This window comes from Maniola hyperantus, chromosome 21, assembly GCF_902806685.2.
Source record: "Maniola hyperantus chromosome 21, iAphHyp1.2, whole genome shotgun sequence".
In the NCBI taxonomy this organism is placed as follows: domain Eukaryota; kingdom Metazoa; phylum Arthropoda; class Insecta; order Lepidoptera; family Nymphalidae; genus Maniola; species Maniola hyperantus.
In genome coordinates this window covers 4,378,646-4,401,993 of record NC_048556.1, presented here as the reverse complement: position 1 = coordinate 4,401,993, position 23,348 = coordinate 4,378,646, and the positions used below count along the sequence as shown (strand labels likewise).

General features: G+C 34.2%; 1 protein-coding gene and 1 non-coding gene across 4 annotated transcripts in view; both read left to right on the top strand.

The window, feature by feature from the left end:
• Positions 1-23,348, top strand: part of klar (klarsicht) — a 351,127-nt gene that overhangs the window by 276,200 nt on the left and 51,579 nt on the right. The gene's annotated exons all lie outside the window — the stretch shown is intronic.
• On the top strand, positions 6,491-6,629 carry LOC117992632 (U4 spliceosomal RNA). Its single transcript, XR_004675078.1, has one exon. It is a non-coding gene; the product is annotated as a U4 spliceosomal RNA (small nuclear RNA).

The following is a 23,348-nucleotide window of genomic DNA, read 5'->3' as shown; positions in this document are numbered from 1 at the left end:
TTCGTATCCTTGGGTGTGTAACACATACGTGATATAGACTACATTAATAATAGCGCGGGATTAACGCACCGTTTGACACCTACATACGTACTAGCGTACTTCAAGAAATGGTGGTCTGTTACCTACGTGATATTTATTATTAAATCCATCCAATCTAATCAAAGGAAATTATCTAATTTAAATGACAAGATAAGATAAATTTCAAAACAAAATTATACCTAATAAGTAATTATGTGTGTTATTTAATTTATTACCAAAATTTCCTCATTTGTTATTAAACAATATTGTTGCAGTTATTAGCATAGAATATAGATAAATGGATTTGCATCGGCCATGATGAAATGAGTTGTCCAATTTGGAACACAGAAGTAACGTTGTATCTTTGGTTACGGATAAATAAGTTTCGTAAAGTATAACAATTTTCTTTGATCGTTCTAATCTCGTTTTACTGACATCAACAGAAGCACTTAAGCCTCCTCTCACTTTTTCATCTGTTGGAATAGCTACCGTTAAATTAAAGTATTGAAATAATGTAACGAGTATTCATATTTTATTAAATATCGCTAGGACCCGCCCCGGCTTCGCACGGATGGACGGATAGCTTATCACCATTTTCGTAGGGATCTCTAATTTTTTTGAAAAAAATTATAACCTACTAGCTGATGCCCGCGACGCGTGGAATTAGGTTTTTTAAAAATCCCGTGAGAAGTCTTTAATTTTCCGGGATAAAAAGTAGCCTATGTCACTCTCCAGGTCCTTATTTTATACCCATGCAAATAATCACGTCAATCCGTTGCACTGTTGCGACGTAATTGAGGGACAAACCAACAAACAAACTTACTTTCGCATTTATAATAAGGGCTCTGATGTCACTCAGGTATAATGTAGCTTTCTACTGGTGAAATCATTTGCAAAATCAGTTCAGTAGTTCCAGAGAGTACTTCCTACAAACAAACTTACAAACTTTACGTCTTTATAATATTAATATTGATAATATTGACTAGCTTAACTCTGGACTCCCTGAATTGAAGGCCAAAATAGTAACCACTATACTATCACACTTAAATTTAATAAACCTTATTAAAAAATCTTTAGTGTCTATATTGATTAGTTACCACAATTGTAATGTTCTGTAATCTCTAAAACAAAACCCATATGCAACTGTTAATTCCATATGTGTGTTTCTGTGTCCGTAATTAGAATATAATTGATTTCGTCACACGCATTATGATTTAGTATTTCATACAGGCTCGTGGGATGTTACTACGCTGTTCGAGGATCGTAATACATTAGTAAATAATGTGGGAGGAGGATGATTGGATGTAATTTTACTTTTAGACGAGGTGAATAAACCCGCCTTGTGTTTGTAATGAAATGCTAATTCAAACATCTGCAATTCTCCGTTGCGGAGTAATTGATATGTCAATACTGACACTGACCTTTTAAATAGCTGTTGTTTTCATGGATGTTGGAAATAATAATTCTTATCCTAATTCTATGGTTGTTTTAATACTTGTGATAATAAAAGTGTCCAAGACTGACCTATAGATTGGCATATCAAAATTAGATACTTATTATTGTCAAGATTCAATTGCCGTAGCATTAAGTACATTTATTTATAATAACACTTAAAATATCAAGGTTGGAATCATTAAATTTTAGAGTACAAGCTTTTGAGATCACGTCACTTCTTTTTGTAAATTAAATTATTATTATCATTGCATATAAAAAGCATTGTTCTTGTAAGCTCAAGGTCTCAAAGCTTCTCGAGTGTCCAATTACAGTTCTATTACATACACTGTAATTATAATAAAATTATACGCTCTTAATTCTTTGTTCATCAACCGAGCATAAAATCTACGAAGTCAATTTTGTAAGCAAATTGCAGTTTCCCTTCAAATCTGTTTGAAGGTTGTTTGAGTTGCGTATTTCGTTAGTCATATCGTTGAGATGATTTCACGATCTAATGACTTTGTGTTATTCAATATCTGTGTGCTACTATCTAGCTTGTATATTTCACACATTTAATTGAGATTTCGATGTTAAAATTTGAATTAATATAACATTCGATTTTTTTGGATTCGTGTTACTTTGTATCTTGTGTATTTCACACATTTTTATTAATATGTCGTTCTTAAAATTTTTCATCTCTTCTTTGACTCTTCTATACAAGTCCAATAATTGTTTCATGTTGTTTTGTAATTATAACTTAATACGTAGCACGTTTAATTTTCCTGTGATATACATATTGTACATTTGTTATATCCATATGAAATTCAAGATATTTGCAATGAATTTTTTACAGACGAAATGAAAATACTGTATTTATTTCGTCTAAGTAGTACTGTCAGTGTATAATGTTTTTCTATGTTCTTTTTCTTAACCGCATCTGGTTTTTCACCCATCAATCTTGCAATCTGCCGATGTTGCCGACCGCAATAATCATAATTGTCGGTTGTGTAACGCCATGCTTATGGTTAGATCATCGTGTTTTGCATTTCGCTGATGCAGTACATCATTACTTCATTATCACTGTCATTTCTCTGTCCATCAATCCTTTAACTAGATGATGAGATAATTTGATACATACTCTTATTTGACGAGTCATTGTAGTTACATTACATTTTGTTTGTTTTGTATGTGTTATGAGGTACGTTAGTTAAAATGGATTAAAGTTTATACGGATGTTAGCATCCGGGTCCGGCTGTGATCATATTTAAGTGTTCTATTATTACAGATCAATAGTTATAGATATTTGTCGATATTATTAGAGAAATAAAAACAAAAATAGATCTTTGATCTAGTTGCATAGTAGAATATTCTAGTTTTAATTTAGCATCTGCCAACGTTCTAGTTTGTAGCTCTTATTGCTAATTATATACAAAACTGACGTGAAAATCTTTATAGCTTGTAGCTTGTCAGATCTAGTTTATAATAATAATAATTACGGGTAAATCTAGTACATCGTAAGATATATTTACTGTACATCTTTATTTATAATATTCTACACTCTCTTAGGTAAATTTCCAAAGTAAATATGTAACTTTGTAAGTTTGTTCAACTGGTCATTTGTTGACGGAAATACGTCGTTCAAATGATTAACTTCATATTATGGTACAGTAACATTATTCCCGTGTTCTTACTAAACAAAAGCAATACTGTTCGGTACTTTCGTTCAAATACGTATTGTTTGAATATTGAATTCCGATGCACCTGCCTCCCGTACGTGGTTCGGAGAACATGTTTATTCATACGTTGTAAGGTAATGCTAAATATACATTGCTATTGTAGGTACCGCTGTGAGAAGTCGTGTAAACATAACTAAATCAGCAGTGGAATTGGAAACTTACATTGATTGTTTGCTCAATAATTACTATGGCTATAGTCAGTGCTTGAACCTTTAGGCCCTTTAGGGAAACAATACATGCTTGTATACAGTCCACTAAACTTCAAGGGTCGTAATTTAAAATTGACCTTTGAATTTGAACGTCGAGTTTTTTGATGTTACAATGGATATGTTAACTTCATTATTTTGTATTTTGTTTTGAACTAAACGAAATTGTAAGTGTGGGCAAAGTAATTAATTATATATTTTTTGTTTCAGGTAATGAAGTTCCTGCGACAAAAGACATTTACAACTAAGCGGTATAGTATGATTGAATACCTACCATTTCTCATGAGAAATGAAAGTATTCTCACATTATTTTCGTTTATCGACGCGCGTATGACTAATTAAGATAATAATAATAGAAAGCTTAGAGGAAAGCTATCCCAAGTTGATAGGTAGGTACCCTAATGATTGTTAATATCATTTAGTGTGCATTCGTTGTGTTGTAAGTTTTAATAAAAGTACTTTCACAACAATTAAGACTGACAGGTACGATTGGTTTTATCTCAGCTCCGAGTATATCATTAAGATCATTATTTTTCGTAATGCTGTCATCGCAATTCATAATAATCATCATCATGCTCAACCCATCGCCACCTCGAAGAGCACGGGTCTTCCCTCAGATTGAGAAGGATGTTTTCTTATTTGACCACTATTTTTATATTTAAATTGACCGGACTACGTGCTCAGTAGTGAGCCGGGTGATTTATTGATGATGATGATGATGATGATAACTATACAAAAAAAATCCACTAATTATTACAGTCTTTCAAAACTACAAATTCATAAAGTATAAAAGCCATTCATTTTATTAAGTGTATTTGAAACTCAGCTAATGGCAATTGGCTCGGTACTTTTATGTTCCCGCTTGTAAAGAAGGGATAGTAAATAATTATGTTTTGTATAGAGCCCCATGATAAAATGCAGCTGCACTCGATCACAAACGCACGTGTGTTAATCTGTACATGCCCCTGGCCATTGATTAGATAAAGTGTTTATGGTTTTCATGAGTCTCGTAGTCAAAATTAGTACATAATCTCGACTTCTGAAGACAACGCATGTTTTATTCTTCTTTTTTTCTTTTATATTGTGTGTCTCAAAGAAATTTTTGTAATTTTAAAGCATCAAATTGTTAATTACCTAATACGCTTCTATTAGAATTACTGCATCATAATAAATTCATTTATTTTCTCAAGTCGAAGTTGAAGTTTTGATTTAATTAACCTATCAGAATCGCGGTGGTTCAGACTGAAATAACTACAATAGAGTATACGAAATTAGAAACCGAATTTAAAAAAGGACTTCAATTTTTTAGTTTGTATTCAGTTGAAACCCACCTCTTTTTCACTAAACTATGAAGTAGTTTACAAAGCTACCATAGTTTATTCAAATCTCTAGAGCCAAACTACTCCCATATAGGTCAACTTTTAAATTGGTAATGTAGAATTGAGATCAATTTCGTTAGCAGTAACGAGCCTACTAGTTGGTCTACTTAGCAGAATGCAAATAATTCTTAATCTCGAATCGGCCCGTGCCATGCCAACATTAATTTGACCAATCACATTCACTATGATGTATGTGTATGCGTTAGTAGTATATCATTATAATAGTTTGCTAGATTACAAATAAATTGTGATTGATCAGTCACAGTAACAATCCATTTAGAAGCAAATTACTTACGATGGCATAACCGTAAGTTTTTAGTAGGCTTTTGAAAAGGAAGAATTGCCGGCCTCCAGCACGATGGACCGACGATATAAAGAGGCTGGCGGGAAGTGGTTGGATGAGGAAGGCTGAGAACCGGGTGTGGTGGCGCTCCTTAGGGAAGGCCTATGTCCAACAGTGGACGTCCACAGGCTGATGATGATGATGAAAGTAAAAGAAAGTAAAACATGGGGTTTTTCAAGGGGCGGACCAACAAATTCCTAAAAGGCCGGCAACGCATCGGCGGCTCCTCTGGTGCTGCAAATGTTCATGGGCGGCGGTAATCACTTAACATCAGGTGACCCGCCTGCTCGTTTGCTCGCTATATCTATTTAAAAAAAAACACCTAAGCAATAAGCCTAAAAGTTTGACTAATCTTTCTATAATATAAAAATGAATCACTAAATGTGTTGCTCATCGCAAATCTCGAGAACAGCTGAACCGATTTCGCTAATTCTTTTTTTGTAATATTTCTTGAAGTACGAGGATGAACGGAGAGAAAAATTTAATTCAACCTCCCCCTCAATTTTCTAAACTCCATCCGAGCGAAGCCGGGGCGGATCAGCTAGTTTGAAATAAAGTCAAATATTTTAAATCTATTAAACGCTAAAATATTATTTTGCTTTTATTTTTCAGGCCGTTTTTGAAGCACTTATTAAAAAACGTGTAGATATACTCATATTGCTGTAATTCATAAATCACGAAACAAACTTACATTACACATAGCTTCAAAATAGTAATATTTTTCGTAACTTGGATGCTTCATCAGACTTTTGCAAACTTTAGGCACATATTTTGTGGTTTAGCTTATTTTGTGGTTATTCAGTCTTTCGAAAGTTTTTTAGTAGTTGTTGTCGTTGGGTATTTGGATTGCATTGCCTCAGTAATCTATTTCCTGGTTTGAACAAGGTGATTGTGATCCCAGATCATGCATGCATTATATCATGTTTGCTGATTGCACGCATCAATTTAGTCATGGTTCATTTCAGTGCGCTTATTTTGATCGCATCTTACGTCAATACTACCTTGGGCTGTCAGCTAATGCTAAATTCGATTAAAGAAATTAGCTATACCTACTTCTCTATGACGCAATGAAACATTAACAGCACTCAAGTGAAGCTATAATGTTGCATAAATGTATTATTTCCGTGATAATTTAAAAACAATTCATGTTTGAAAAGATTTTCGGTAAAGTCAAATGTAAAAAACTCGAGCCCCAATAAAAAAAACACGTTCGTAAATTCAGGAGACGGAGGGACAGAAACCTGTTGCAGAAAATTTACACATTACATTTGTGTTTCACCTTTTCTCAACAGATGGCGCCACGGTACATTAACTTCTCGCTAAAGTTTGTGTCACTAAAGATGTATAATAGCTTGGCAGTGTTTTGTTCGAGTTAACTTTGCGCAGAGGCAATATCGTAACCAATGAGGTCAATCCGAGGTGCGATTATTGCTAGTTGAAAACTTTACCAATACCCCGCCATGTGGTCGTGAAACACCGACCACTACGGCAATTTTTGTACGGCTGTAAAGGCCTAATATACTCTTAGATGAAAGATCATCGCTGATTGTTACCTACCTGATTAAAGAATTCGCTTATCACCGATTTCTCTATCGCTAAATATTAGGATTTAACTAATGAATAAACTGTAAAGACATTCTGTCAGTTTTTATTAGTATAAATCTGTCTAGAAACGTCTTTATTTTGCAACTAGCGAGTTAGCGACCCGCCCCGGCTTCACACGGGTAACTTATAACAATTTTCGCAGGGATTTCTAATTATTTGAAAATAAAATATGTATAGACTATGTCACTCAAGAATTATGTAGCTTTCTACTGGTGAAAGAATTTTCAAAATCGGGTCAGTAGTTCCAGAGATTACTTCCTACAAATAAACTTCATCTCTTCATAATATTAGTCTAGATAATTGTAAAATCATATTTAATTGATGTAAGTTGTTAAATTCGCCTTACCTACTTATCTATGGAAATTTTAATCGAGTTGTGTAATTTATAATAATTCCAATAGTCAATTTAATTTCATGTGCCAATTACACCAAAGCCCCAATCATAATAAACATTGAAATTATGATTATAATAATTTACTACTTTACATTCGAAATGTTAGATCATTGATACTTCAGTCTTCGAGTAAGTGGATCATCAATATTGTAAAGATTTCTTGTAATTAACAAGTAGGTAGGTATGTAGGAGCTATCTTTTCTCTGTAAATAGTTTACTTAATTACGAAGCCGAGATGCTAGTTCCAGTGGCATCATTATAGCATATAAATCTGTGCTAATACGAGCCAATTGGTCTTAAACTAGTACAGCAAGCTTAACGATTTTACGAGATGCAATTTTTATTAGTATTACAGTCTTTATTGATGAAGCAATAAAGCTCAAAGTGGTTCGTATCAAATTAACTATGGTGCACTGTACGGGGCTGTGGGAAGCAGAAATGAGGGTTTGACGGATTTATGTTGCCATCGCGGTTGTCTCCTAATGATAGGGTTGCCAACATCTAATTCTAAATTTGTTTTAAATCAAAAAAATCAGAGTCATCTTATTAAACTTTTAAAAACTTGAAGCCTTCTTGAAGCCTATATAGCAGACCTGATGCTGTAGATCAAATGCTAGGACGATGGTTAGTTAAAAAAAACTACCAATCAAAGAACATATGGCCAAACATGTTAGGAAAAATAATAATTAGTTTAATTACATCACGTCATAGTATGAAATGGTAAGGATATCCTCAAAATCGGGGAATTATAAGACGGGCGGCAACCCTAACATTGCATTGATCATTGAATAACTGTTTATTACGTGCCTTCTTGATTGACTTGAGCGGTTCATATTTTATTGCTTGCGGTTATGATCAATGTAAAAATATCATATGGACAATTTCCGCGAGTTTGCTTCGCTTGATCCGTAACTAATAGATGCCAGTCTTCTCTGCTTTAAACAAATTGTTTTTAATTGAAGTTAATAAGCCTTTTCCAAGGGCACCTACAGATCGTCTCCTTTCTTCCTCATCCATCCTTTTATGAACTTGTTAATTTATTTATTTTTACATGACTGCAACAGAAGAAGGGTAATGTTTTTCGGGTGTAGGTATCTTCGTAAGTATGTATTTTGTTATAGATCTAGTGCTGGCTCTCATTCTTTATACTTAAAGCTACTTGAGATTTTTTAAATTAAGTTTATTGGTTTTGCGTTTAACTGCCAATCACAATACCAAATAGTAGGTATATATGATGCAGTGCTAACCTAGCCATCAACTTCATGGTCACAACTTCATGTTAATGATATTCTGAGTGTACTATGGTAAACGTTATTTAAACAGGTAGGTACAGCGTGACAATTTACTTTTTCTCCATTAACCATAAAACTATGCTAGTATATTTACTTCGGACTTGAATTTTACCGCTATGGCTACCTACAAGTAGACCTTTAATGCATGTCTCTTGAATAAATAAACGTGACTGAGTTTCGAATTTATGAAATGTAAATGCACTTAACTTCTTGAACGCATCAATTGAACTACATTTGTCATAATAATTTATGCTCCTAAAGACTTAATTTAATGTTACTTTGTTTGAGGAAACATTTTGTTATTATTGATTTAATTTAAACTAAATCAACTACCTCTACCAATTTTAGCGATCTCAATAAAAGTTTATATTTAAAACTAGCGACCACCGCGCCCTAGTTCCCGTGGGAATATCGAAAAGTCTAGCCATATTCCTTGTCTACATTGTAAAGGGAACCTCTCTGCAAAATTTTAACCTCGAAATGAAATTTTCTCACATTTCATGAACCTGCGGTATTTTCTTAAAATTCTTTCTTAGCAGATGTCTACGTTGAATTAAGATCAAGATCATTAAAATAGAGCACGGTAGATACTTCAAGAATTAACAAGATCACGTCTACGCAAGTTTTCTGATCGCAATCCAGTGGTGACAGATGTTAGTAGCTTTGCGCCGCATGTGTTCGTGTCATGACCGACTTGCTTCCATCCGTATTTGGTCGGACCGGTACAGCTTACGTCTCATTTAGGACCGGAATAATATATTATTAAACACTTTATGCGACACTTGGATTATTTATACTCGTAGTAATCCATTGATTTGTGATCGTACTTCGACAGATTCGAGCGTGCCCTTAAATTATGATCTGACTTATTGATCGATCTGTGTAATCCGTCTATTAATGACGTTAAATGACATCCACTCCCTAAAACCTCCATATTCATACTTCCATATCAACCACACATTTCACATACACATTTAATCGATTTTGACTAGAATAAAGATAGCTTATGTAGCGAGGATTGAGATAATATATTTTTCAATAATCAACACCAAGATCTGTTACATATTCCTGAAATTGTTTGTCCTGGACAGCATGATATACAATCAAAGGTTTTGAAAGGCAGTTTTCATTGTATTGAGAGTGCATTCGTAAGTCTTAGACTCTCAGGGTGCTGGTATAGTTGAAGTTGCTAAACACTAAGATAATAATTCCCAATACCTTAAATCAGGTAATGTTACTGGGAAAATGTATTAATGCGAATGGGTATGCGGATCGGCTTCACGTTCGTCCGTCCGTCCATTTGTGGCGACATAACCTATATGATAACTGAGCTTAGTGTCTTTAGTGTGTGCATTGCTTTCTGTACGATATATTTATTATGTACGCAAATACGCAATATTTTTATATCATCATAATATTCTAGCTAGTAACTGCCGGTGGAGTTGCATACCTCTTACTTTATTTGTTTTAAACTTCACCGTAGGTACCTATTAAAGTTGTTTCTTTTGGAATTTACAATAAAAACAATCGGTTCAGAAATATTTCCTTAAACAAATAAAAAAACGCAGTCATAACAAATTTCTCATACCTCAGATTGACTGTTGCATTTTGTAAATCTCTATATATAAAAATGAATCGCTAAATGTGTTGCTGATCACAAATCTCGAGAACAGCTGAACCGATTTCGCTAATTCTTTTTTTATAATACTCCTTGAAGTACGAGGATGGTTCTTACGGAGAGAAAATTTAAAAAAATTAGAATCGACTGCTTGGCGGTACGAAGTTCGCCGGGTCAGCTAGTACATTATAATAAACTTAGTTTGGTTAAGTTTATCTAATTAACAGTCAGAAGTAGACTGCGAATTTCTTTTATAAAATATCTATAAGCACTTTCAGAAGAGCGATTTTAAAACAATAACAAACTAAGGGCGATTATAGTGAACAGTGCAATTTAACCGAGGTAGAGCTGGCAGCCTTGCTGGAGCCAATTACCAAGTATTCTAAATAATTTCAACCTACGAAGTAACGAAGTCGTTTTTTTTGTTTGGCTTCCTCAATTTGCTAACAAAGACCAGTCTTAAAATACCTACGCACATTAACGATTCTTCGACCTTGTCAAAATAAATTTGGTCCTGCAAAGTAATTTAGGTATTTGACTTCGGGTTTCTCTCCTGTTTACCCAGTTTATCCTATGTAGGTGATAGTCGTAGATATTTTATAGTTTACTAGCTGATGCCCGCGAGTTCGTCCGCGTGGAATTAGGTTCTTTAAAATCCAGTGGGAACATTGATTTTCTCGGATAAAAGTAGTCTATGTCACTCTCCAGGTCTTTATCTATACTCATACAAAAATCACGTCAATCAGTTGTACCGTTGCGACGTGATTGAAGGACAAACCAACAAACAAACACTTTCGCATTTATTGTATTCCCCTTGTCCCTCAAAATAGGTAAGCTTATGTTACAAATAGGTGCAACAATAGTTGAGTTCGAAGAGTGAACCATCCATACATCTTTCGCATTTCAGCCCGCTCATTAATCGTTAAGCTGTTGAGACTCTATGATCTGAATTTCCATTTATTCCACAATATACATTTAAAAGGGTAAACTGACTGACTGACGTAGTAGGTACTTATCAATTTTGCATGTTTCTCGTTAGTCTTTTTGTCGTTTAAGAAAGGATTTCCAAAAATTCCTCCGAAGTTGGGCCATAATTATAAATTCTTATGAAATGTATCCAACACTCATTCTCTTAAAATAGTCATTTAGGCTTCCATAAACGTGATAAATAACTTTATTATCTAACTTACCTTTAAGTTAGGAGTAGCCTCTTAACTTAAAAAGAGCTCCCAGTTTTTGCTGATCACCTCATTAAATCTCAGTTGTCGTTCATGTTCACGTTTATGGGAATCGCAATCAGTTCCCATAACCGGTCACGAAGCATATTTTTTTGTACGAGTTTTTATTTAGGCTGTTGTATACTATGTGCTCACTCATTCTCGAATACAAAACTACAAATTATTCCATTGTGTATTATGAAGTCATATCCAAGTTAATCACCTGATTCCGCTTGCTTCTAATTGTTGTTTAGTAACGTATACTTAGTAAGGGCCGTTTCTGCAGCCAGGCCTATGCTAATTTAGGGTAAAAGTCCAAAATGTTATTGTTCACTATTGAATTTGCCTTTTATATTGTCGCGTGCTTTTAAGTATATCACATTTTTTGGTTTTGAAGATTTGGGAATTTGTACAATCGTGAGATCTTTGCCTTTAATATTCCAGCGTAATATGTTTATATTTATCTGTAATGTTCTGGTTATCGAATTATCCATCCACTATCAGAATGGATGGCTCTAGCCCAAAACGTCACAGTTGTTGAATACTCATTGATTTATTTTATTGATCAATGTAAATATTTACTTCAGTTGAATTTGATTGGTATTTTATGCTAACCTTTATGTAGTCACAACTCACAACCCATTCATCTTATACATTTAAGATTCAGTTTTTGCTTCATGTTTATTTGGAAGTCTGATACGAATTAATTGTATAACAATTAATAACATTAATAAAGTCCTTGACTGTATCTTTTTCTAACCTCGAGTCGTCGTGTTTCCTTTTAGTTTTAGGTGGTTTCAGTATGTACTTCTTCTTTTTGCACTTCACACGTTATCTGGCCGTTATATGAGACTAGTATAAACCTCAATTTCTCGGCAAGTGTTGTACGAAATTTACAATTCTCTTAATTCACAATCGGTGTAACTTAATCAAAACAAAACGCTGTACCAGCTTATCTCACCCGCCCACGGTAAGCACATTAAATAGCAACGTGAAACGGAAAATTAGTAATTGACCTTATCTTAAAGCAACCGGTTTCATTCTAACATTAGTTTGTGTGTCATTTTTTGCTGACACTTGCCGCCTTAACACATTCAAGAAACAGGGTTAACTGTCCACTTATGGCGTGACCTGCCGCGTTATTTATGATGAGATTAGTACCGTCGGTGAATGCACAAAGCTGTTTACCGGTAACTTCAAAAATGCAGTAACCTAAACGAGCGTTTGGAGGTCGTTGCAAGTTGCGTAAAAGTGATGCTTGACGTAAAAATCAAGAAATTTTGTGTCGCAACTCATTGATTTTCCAGGACAAAAGTAGCCCTTGTCACTCTCCAGCTCTTTAACTGTACCCATGCAAAAGATCACGTCGAACCGTTGCTTCGTTGCGACGTGATTAAAGCCGAAGGACAAGCCAAGAAACCAATAAACCAACAAACAAACACACTTTCGCATTTATAATATGAGTAGTGATTTCATAATTATGGATCCGTGACGATGAGTTGTCTTAGTTGAGTTCTAACGGCTAACCATGCAATACTAGGGACGTGGTTTGCAATATTTGCATCTTGCATATGCAAGAAGCAGTCTATCTCGTCACAGTGGTATTAGCCGTTGGATCTATTTATTATTTTGTCAGTCACCGACAGTTTTCCAACTTTGTCCTATCAGAACGATGCCTGAGTGCTCTAGCACAGTTTTCTGGGTCATCATAACTTTTGCGATGTCTGACCATCAGTAAGTTGAACGTCCTCTAAATCTCTTTTCGTTCTTATTAATTTGCATGATCTGCTTTAATGATTTTGTTACGTTTAATAGGCAGTCTGGTTCGATTTTGATTTCACTTGACGTTTCACGATTTTTACATTTGGTCATCTCTATTGGTACACAAAAATCGTTAACTTTGTCACATAAATACATAATCGAAGATTCAATAGGTAATTTATTTTTATGAGTGACTAGATGATACCCGCGACTTCGTCCGCGTGGATATAGGTTTTTTAAATATCGCGTGGGAACTCTTTAATTTTCCGTGGTACAAAGTAGACTATGTGCTTCCCTGGGATGTAAGCTAACTCTGTACCAAATTTCATCAAAATCGGTTAAACTGTTGGGCCGTGAAAATCTAGCAGACAGACAGACAGACACACTTTCGTATTTATAATATAAGTATGGATGATCAATACATCGCTATCATTCAAAGACCAAAGTTTTTATCTGTTTCATAGTAATATTTCAGCATTCGACTATTCTCGTCTTCTAATTCCAGTCGCGGACGATGACTTCCCCGGTATTCGCTGGCGCCGGACATTGATGTCATAATGATGTTTGATATTCATCTTTATTACTCTGCGATAGAGTACATTTCTTTTTGTCATATATTGCGGAATTTGGCTCGTTAATTATACGAACCATAGATAATAATAATAATTGATGATAGATGTTGAATTAAAAATCAAAATTTTAATTTATACCTGTATGGTATGATAAATGTAGAACATAGAGCTGTTAAGAGAGTTAAAAAATGTAGCAGATTATTTATTGGAATGTACATTGATGAAAGTGATAATATTGTATGGAAAATGTGATGGATAAAACCATATAGTAAATGTTATAATGGCGTTTTACTAGAATATTTCAGCATAACCATTAATTTTTACTGTTACGGATTTTACTAAATCAAACTTGTATGGAGGCTGTAGATCAATCAGCAACAAACACATGCTTCCATCAAAATGAGAAATATTTTTTTTGCACTATGCTATTAAAATACAATCAAGCTCTAAATGTTAAGTGTTATAATTAAGGAAAGGCATGGGTGAGTTGATTTATGCAATGTAATCTTATCTGGAAGTGTTGGCGCATGTAATTGTAACAATCGGTTCATTGTAGTTAGTATCTGTCACGCGATCACTTTCTATCTTAACTTCATTTGAAAGTTAAACAAGAGCAACCTTGTCTTAGTACATATTCTGGACGCACATCCGGTTCGAAGGACCAAATGGGCAAGCGTTTGTGCTGGCTTGTAGGATGATGGAGAAACAACCATTTTGGCACAGTGCACTCTTATAAAGATTATTATCAGATCTTATATCAAATTAAACAGATATATATAACAAATATTACAATTCAAATGAAATCGAGAATAACAAACTGAAATTCAAAATTGAATATTCACGTAAACTTTAAAACACTTTGGAATGTCATAAAAATATACCTGATGTAGGTATATAAAAACATTGCAGTCACTCGATACAATAATCAATTAATTAGTATAAGAGCAAACAAGTGCAATTAGTAAACAGAAGCTAAACAAACCCAATAGATGTCAATTAAAATAAAACCATTAAACATAAAAGCAAGCAACAAGACAAGAGTACGGATTGCAAAACAACAATTGCTCTTATAATGGCACGAGCTGTCTTGTCTTCGAGCTGATGTGGTACAGTAATGGTACCAACTACAAATGTTCTAATGCCAAGAAAGATTGTTTTGTTCTTGTTCAGTCGGTGTGTAAACCATGTTAAAGAAAATGTAACTGATTATTGCGCAAAAATCTCCAATATCAAAAGAGTTTTTTTAAAGAATATTAATTAAAAAATCTTGTTAAAGTGGCATTTATAGGTCTATGGTTAAAGTTAACATAACATAATGGTAACTTCATATTATTTCAATTAACCGAAAAACTATTTTTAATTTGGTATTTAGTATTATTTATTATGTTTAAGATATTTGCATGCCAGCTTGGCGTGGTACAGCTGGACCAATCTACTGTTATGTATTAACACCTGTTTGTATACCTGTATCAGCAAATAAATTGAATTTAATTGAAGATAATCGTGGAAATGAATTGTATAAATATTGTAACGTTAATAAATATTAAATATTATATATTTTATTATGTAAAACTATACTTAAAAATATCATTAAATTAAAATAACTAAAACTAAGAATTAATTCTTAGTTTTACTTATCAAAATTTTGAGCCCTAGGTAGGGTGCCCATTATGCAGGCATGTATAAATTGTATTCCAGTAGTACGGTATCAAAAATGTTACTAAGAATGGAGTAAAATGTCTGTTCAGGATTCAAGCTCGTGAGTCGTGACCTTAGTAAGGTCGTGCTCTAATCTGGAATCATCGTTCTACTTATTCCGTTTAACGGTCTTTAACATAAACTCCGTTCAGCATTGTCTAGAGTACGTGATTTTTGTTCCTAGAAGAATTCTTTATAGTATTCTAAATTATCTTACGAAATTTATCTGTGTACATTTCACAGCTATCCATGCTAATATTATAAATGCGAAAGTGTGTCTGTCTGTTTGTCTGTATGTCTGTCTGTTTGTCTGTCTGTCTGTCTGTCCTAAGGCTAGCAGACAGACAGACAGACAGACCTGTCTGTCTGTCTGCTAGCCTTTCACGGCCCATCCATTCTACCGATTTTGACGAAATTCGGTACAACAATAGCTTGCATCCCGGGGAAGGACATAGGCTACTTTTTATCCCGGAAAATCAAAATCCACGCGGACGAAGTCGCGAGCGTCCTCTAGTTGAAAATAATTTTTCAATTGATTCTGTGATGATTACCTTTCAGCTCTTATTGTGATCTACTTATCGTAGATTTTTTGTCTTCTCTTGTTTTATCAGTAACGTGCAAAAATATTTGCAATGTGACAGAGATAACAGAACTGTGATGAGTGTGATAACCTTATCTAAATCTCAGTAATAACGTCCTGCTGTTTTTATTTATTTTATAATAGTGAGTTTTATTGGTTTGAATACAATTTGTTTATGCAAATATTAAAGTAGTATTTATTTTAAGTTGAGTAGGTCTAGTTTCAATAGGTCATGTTAGGCCGTTCGTAGTGGCTCTTCCTTTAGTTCAAAAAGCAGCTTCTACTGATAAGATTCCAGAGGGAAATTCAGCAATTGAAATGACTTTTGAAATAATGTGGCATATATTATTATGTCACAAGAAGAGGATACTTTCATGCAGAAATGTTTATTAGCGGGTTAGCTATGCGTCTAGAATAGGAAATACATACTTTTATTGTAATAATTCAACAGACAGTGGTTAGTTTTCCTTATTATTATTATTGATGAAGTAACGTGGATAAATACGCTTAAGTTTGATTTTAATACTAGCGCGATTTCGTCTGCGTGGACTAAACAAATTTCAAACCTCTGTTTTACCCCCTTATGGGTTGAATTTTCAAAATCCTTTCTTAGGGACGTCTACGTCATAATAGCTATCACGTTGCCGAATTTCAGCCCGATCCGTCCAGTAAGTTTGAGTTGTGCGTTGATAGATCACAAATTTTTCAAAAGGTAATCCATACAGATTTCCCAAAAGGTAGATAAATACATAAAGTTGTTCACACCAAACATAACAATACAAATTCAGTACAAAACAATCGTGACTCGCACTGGGAGTCCTATTAGTAGCTTCCAGCTTGCATAACCTTGATGTACGCACGATTCTGTTAAAATTGACCTATTTTAGCCCTTAGCCTGCTTATTATAAAGAGTGAAATACCCTCAAATGTTTTTGAAGATTCTCCTTACTGTACAATGTATTATCCAAGAGGAAAAAGCGTTCAACACATCTAGCGCGCACTCGATAGACCACGAACTATCAATTTGTAAGCTCACAAAAACCTTAGCAACTTAAAAACTTCTGTCAATCAAAAATAGCTTTTAAGATGTAAGAGATAAGGCTTACAAAGTTTTCGCAATATCAAAGATAGTTTCTTTAATAATTACTGAATAAAGAAAAAAAATTGTAAACGGTTATATTAAAAAGTGATTCGATTTGATACGCAACGATCATACGATATTGCTTTTTTTGCTCTAAGTTGCTTTTCAATCAACAACACATTCGATTGTAGAGAGATCATCTACAATCACTTTATATAGTTTCTTTCATTATTTCTTTAAATCAAAACTAAAAGCTGCGTGTTTAAGCCAATTTGGGAAAGTGACAGCTGGTCTGAATGTGAAGGTATCAAAGGGCCAAACCTTTGTCCTCAACACAAGGAGGAACTATCAGCGACTATGAAGTTTCGATCATGGTGGCGAGAGATAGCAAACATGATAGGTAACAAAGGTTTAAAATTTCTTACGTCAAAGTGTAAAGTGGTTTTTTCGGAATAGTATTAGAAATTACGTCATGCATACACCCAAGACCTATTAAAGTGTAAGGGTGTCTGGCAGGAGGTTGCCACGATACTAATTGTCTGGCAATGCATGACGTGATTTCTAATACTATTCCGAAGAAACTAACATAAAATAACAAAGGTCTGGCCCTAGCTTCGGTTCACTCTCTAAGGCAAAAGGGAAGGAGTTAATTTTTTTTATAGGGTTTTTTTTTAGTATTGTATTCTCTTTACTGATTATTTACATTATGTATTGTGGACTTTTGCCTGTTTCTTTTGCAAGGATCAATTCAGTCTTAACTTAAACAAGCATAAGAATGGCATTATTATTAATTAAGAGCTTCGTTAGTTTACCTTAGTTAACATTTGCTTTACCGACAACACAATGGCAACCATTTGTACAACAAGTTTCTTAGGACTGTTAACTCCGACATTCGTTCCATACAAATGTAGTTTGGTTCTCATTTGAATATTAAACTACTAGTTGATGCCCGTGACTTCGTACGCGTGGATTTAGGTTTTAAAAATCCCGTAGGAACTCTTTGATTTTCCGGAATGAAAAGTAGCCTATGTCACTCTCCAGATCTTATACTATACCCGTGCCAAAAATCACGTCGATCCATTGCTCCATTGCGCCGCGATTCAAGGAAAAACAAACAAACAAACACACTTTGGCATTTATAATAGGGGTAGTGATCAAACCAGATGTAATTTCGTAGGCACGTTCTAGAAAGTAGAAAGTAATATCTATGTCTGTGGTTTGCCAGAAGTCCATAGTTGAAATTAAAAAGACGTAGGAAGTCCCCTCTAGCGACCTGTGTCCATACTAGCTTATGCGTGCTACTTCGTCGTAGGGTGGCCGCGGCTGAAGCCTCCCACCAGACCAGACCAGAAATTTTGAAATAAAAAAATTCCAAACCCCTGCCGGGAATCGAACTCGGGACCTCCCACTAACAAGACCATAGCGCTTACCACTGCTTCAGGGAGGTCGTGAAGTTATGATGATGATTCTAATAAGAACTAAACTACGTTTGTTTTGGGCCGCACTACGAAAAAACCCCTCTTAGTAACACTTTAATCGCCTCAGTCTATTATTCTCGTTAAGATTATACGGCTAAAGAAATTCATCTCAAGTTTTTTTGCGGTCTCGAAATGATTAACATTAGCGAAATGAACAGTTATAATGTGATGATGTCGCGCATTAATACTAGGATGGCAAATTGCTCTCATCAGGTACAGTAATAACAGTTTCTGTGCGATTATGCAATAAACTATATTAGCATTATAAAATATACTGACACGAGCTTTACGGTCCAGCACCTTCATCCATTTTATTGAAGCTATTCGAATGTATTGGATATCGGTGTTACGGAAGTTCTATAAAATTATATTGCATAAGTTATCAAAACGTATAATTTCTTCAATCAATCCGTCGATTCTTAACTTCGCGTTATATAGGTACATACTATTGTACACTTTTTGATAGTCAGTTGTTGGATTTCTAAGATGATAATAATTATATTGATGCTAATTAATTATGTAAATTTAAAACTAAAGCTACGAGGGTTCCAATTCCAATCCGGTTCCAAACTTTATAGATGGATAAATACATGTCGAATTAATCACCTCGATTTTGAAGTACTTACTGGAAGCAATCACGACACATTGTCTTTGGCAAAGCTTTACGTAATGTTGCAAACAATTGTAAGACAGGCCATATTATATTAATTGAAAACACCGTCACGGTCACACGTTGCCATATCACGAAATAAATCTCAATTCAAATGCCATAGGGAGCTAGCGACATAATTCACAGCCAGCCTTGACTTCGCACCTCTTGATATTTGACTTGTATTCGGCACACTGCATCGTGTGTGGCGAATGTTTATGTTTCTCAGTAAATTGTTTAGCCTATAGCCTATAGTTAATCTACAAGTCAAATAATTTGTATTTATTGTTTAGCTGTTTGGATAGAAAACTTTTAATAAAAGGCAAAACTTCCCTCATATTAACTCCATTCTGTATGAGCATTTCATAACAGTCTCTCTTGTTATAAATGAGTCAGACTCCGCAAAATGTTTCCATACCATTCCATCAGCCTGTATACGTCCACTGCTGGATATAGGCCTGTCCAAAGCGCGCCACCGCTGCTTAAATAGCAAGAGTCTAATATAAACATCTGTGTCCGCTTTCCATCAGGTATGATTGTGGTTAAGTGCTCTCAAATGAAAAATCTAGAGTCAAGGTCGATATCACTAACTCAGTTAATACCAGCAACAAACGCCATGATTACAAAACAATGGTCAACTTTCACTTCGGCACAACAATTACGCCAATTGGCCGAGATTATCTGTGTTTAGTTACAGTATAACTGTTATTATATTAATGACAGGGTTCATTAGATCGCTAACTGGTACTTAGGGCTTTGTTAGGATCGTGTCATCTGTTGCTAAACATATCACTGTGTATGAAACAATCACTATTGTATTTTGTTTCCCTTTCCTATTGTACCAAATAATAACAGTTCTTCCTCACAGACAGTACTGAGTCTGAAAGGCTTCAGTATTTGACGTTCCCAGCAAGTACCCTTAATAAATTACTCTTAACTTTTTTCTTTCATCACTGCCAAAGGTTTTTCAGCCAGTGTTCGCGATTTTTAAACTATGGGACGTTGAGGAAATATTAGTACATATAGTTCCCGCAAATTGCTAATGCGCGTGGTCGCCATTTTAGTGACGTCAGCAATGACTGAAGTTTCGAGCTGATGGTATATTTTTATTTCGGCTGATGTCAAAATGACGTTATTTCGATGTTAATGAGACACGGTTCCAGCTCAATAGCAATTTGCGGGACTTAAAACAATTCAATGCTCTGGGTTGTCGTTACATTGCGACAACAGTAAATAACCTTGTAGGTCTACCTCAGTAAAGTAATATGTTGATCAAAAGACTATGACTCATCTGAATAATCATGTCGATATTGATACTTCAAGTTCAACAAACTGTCTTAAACCCGTCAACTTCCGTACATTATCTCCGGGCAACAAGGTCACTGATAAGAACTTACATAACCTCTTATTGTTGATGATGAAACGGAGATTTCAATAAGATTGGCTTTAGAATGTTGTTACCACAACAATGGGTGCTGAGATGGGTATGATTTTATCGCTCCCGAATCTATAAGTTATAAAGTTTTAGCTGAAATCATTGTTAAGTAAAAAAAGCAATAACGGATTCGGTTTATTTAGACGTTATGAAAAACACAGTCCTCATAATATTGTTCAGTATCTTACTGTCTAACATCTCAATCAGTTCTAAGAAAATAATGTAGATTTCCCCTCAATTATGAAAACCAATATAAATTTATTCACATATTTGCCTTTTTTAAATTGTGTGTATACTATAAACAGCTTAAATCTGGAACTCCAGCTTCATAGTACCGCAAATACAACTATTCAGTGTAACTTTGCTTACAGAGTGGTATTTACTATCTTGACTGCAAATACACTAAGTTTCTGGTCAGTGTAGGTTTGCTTTGAGTCTTGACCTTTAGCGGTAATCCTAATCAAATCATATAATTTAAGCAGATAGTCTTTATTTACACAGTTTCTAATAGTCTAGGTGTTTGGTACTTTACGTCTTCCAGTGGAACCTTATCGCCTTTCTCGGTATAGGCTACAATAGTTAATTACTTTTACTTTGATTATAAATTATTTCCATGCGAGTATTAATTTTCTGATAAGAATTTTAATCATTCTACACTTGCTATTATTTTGAAAATAGTAGCTATTTATGCATATGAACATATAATAGAATGTACCTATAGTAAATAAGCCCGTCATTTTATAAACGAATTTTATACCTACAGATATGTTTATAATCGTGTATTTATTTTCGTCTTTCGTTTCGTTCTCGTCTTTGTTATAATGGTACTGATATGCTAAACGTTATTGTTTTCACTGTTCATACCTATTATACCTATTATAGGGATATTTTCCAACAGATCACACTTTTATTAATTGTTATTCTATTGCTGATACAAATTTACTTACTGCCCACTCTGATTATGATCAAGAAAGATTCGTTAAAGCTGTTATTTAGATTCTGTTTATTAAAAATATTTTCATTATTTCACCTCTAATGGTAGCTGCTACAGCTTATTCGAATTCATTTAAGTACTATCTTTTCAGTATCACTATTCACTAAGATTTTCTTTTCTTTCTAAAACATTATTTATTGTTTTTAATCTCGAATGATAATAAAAAAGTGCATGCATTAAATGTTATTGTTTATTGAAACTTTTACTTTACTTCTTTTTCCTATGTTTTATTTGATTCAAGCGCATTACGTGAGCTCATGTAACAATGCAACAATACGAACAAATCGGTAACCCGCAACCTATGTTCTTGACTTGTTCGCCTTCACCACTTCCGAGGTTACTTTCAATTCTCTCGACCATGCACGTGTTTTACTCAACGATACCAGAATTACTACAAACCATAGGGTCGATTTTACTTATTGTTGCAAGAATATAGATTTTATTTTCGAAATACTGGATCGATTCTGTGATTCTATAAATTTATCAAATCGTGCAAAAATTATTTGAGTTCAACTAAATACTTACTTCAATTCTTCGATATTCAATTATCTGTTCCGTGTTATTATGCGAGTTACTAAAAATTAGCTATACAACAAATACCTTTACTTTGTTTTATCAATTCAAACAATTTATCAAATTATTTTCGGTTGAGTAAATGAAAATGTAAACGAATTAAACAAATTATTATCATTATTCGGGTAAATAAATAAATTAAGCATGTTATTCGGTAAAGTATAATAAAATCTATCGATCATTTTCATCACAAAATCTGTTCAGCTTCATCTTTCAGAGATCAATATTTTCAACGACAAATCAGGATCGTTGGTTCCCTACTCCTATATCGATAAACGTAATTTGATAGCAATCGATGCGTTTATGAAGATAATTTCTATAAACGCATAGCGGTTATGTAGATTGGAATCTCTGTGACGGTCACCTTTTTTTTATTTATTCAGATACAAGTTAGCCCTTGACTGCAATCTCACCTGATGGTAAGTGATGATGCGGTCTAAGACGATAGCGGGCTAACCTGGAAGGGGTATGGCAGTTTTTATTAGACCATACCCCTTTGGTTTCTACACGGCATCGTACCGGAACGCTAAATCGCTTGGCGGCACGGCTTATTATCCTTATTATCCTTATTATCGATATCGTTTACAATTCCGATTGGTAATCGTTGTGGATACAAAAGTTTGTGCAATTCATAGTTAAATCGGTTGCTATGTTGTTGTGGTTTTGCATACTTTTGTCGTTCCCATCCTTTGCGCTATTGTCGTTAGGTACCTACTTCTCTTAATACAAGATTTACGTTTAGTTGAACTGTAATATTGGCTTATAAAACTGTAAATTTTGCTTATAAAACAGCTAGGTATAGTTTGAATTAAGTAAGGCAGCTATTAGTGATGCTGCATAAATATTTTTCTCAAAAGATTTTCCAATACCACGATACAACTCAGTGGAAATCAGTCGTCATATTTAACTAAATTGGCAAGTAATTCCAATGAAACTTTTAATTTCAAAAGTCTTGAGTAGTGTGAATAAAGTATGGGTGCTAGCGACGCTAACGTAAATATCGCCAGTCTCTGACATATTAATACGGGTAATCACTATATTCTATATACATAATTTACTTGCGCAGGGAATACTGATGTTGAAAGGGATAGCAATATACATTTAGACAAGTCATTTAAGTTTAGTTATTTTGTACACAGTACTATAGCCACATTGAAAACTTGTCTTGTTATTTTTAAGAAGTAGTGTATCTACTAGTACCGTTTCAAATCCATTTCCATCAGAGCCAATCTATTAGATATTTGAATTTTCATTTGTACCACAATGATAGAGTATTTCAAAGACA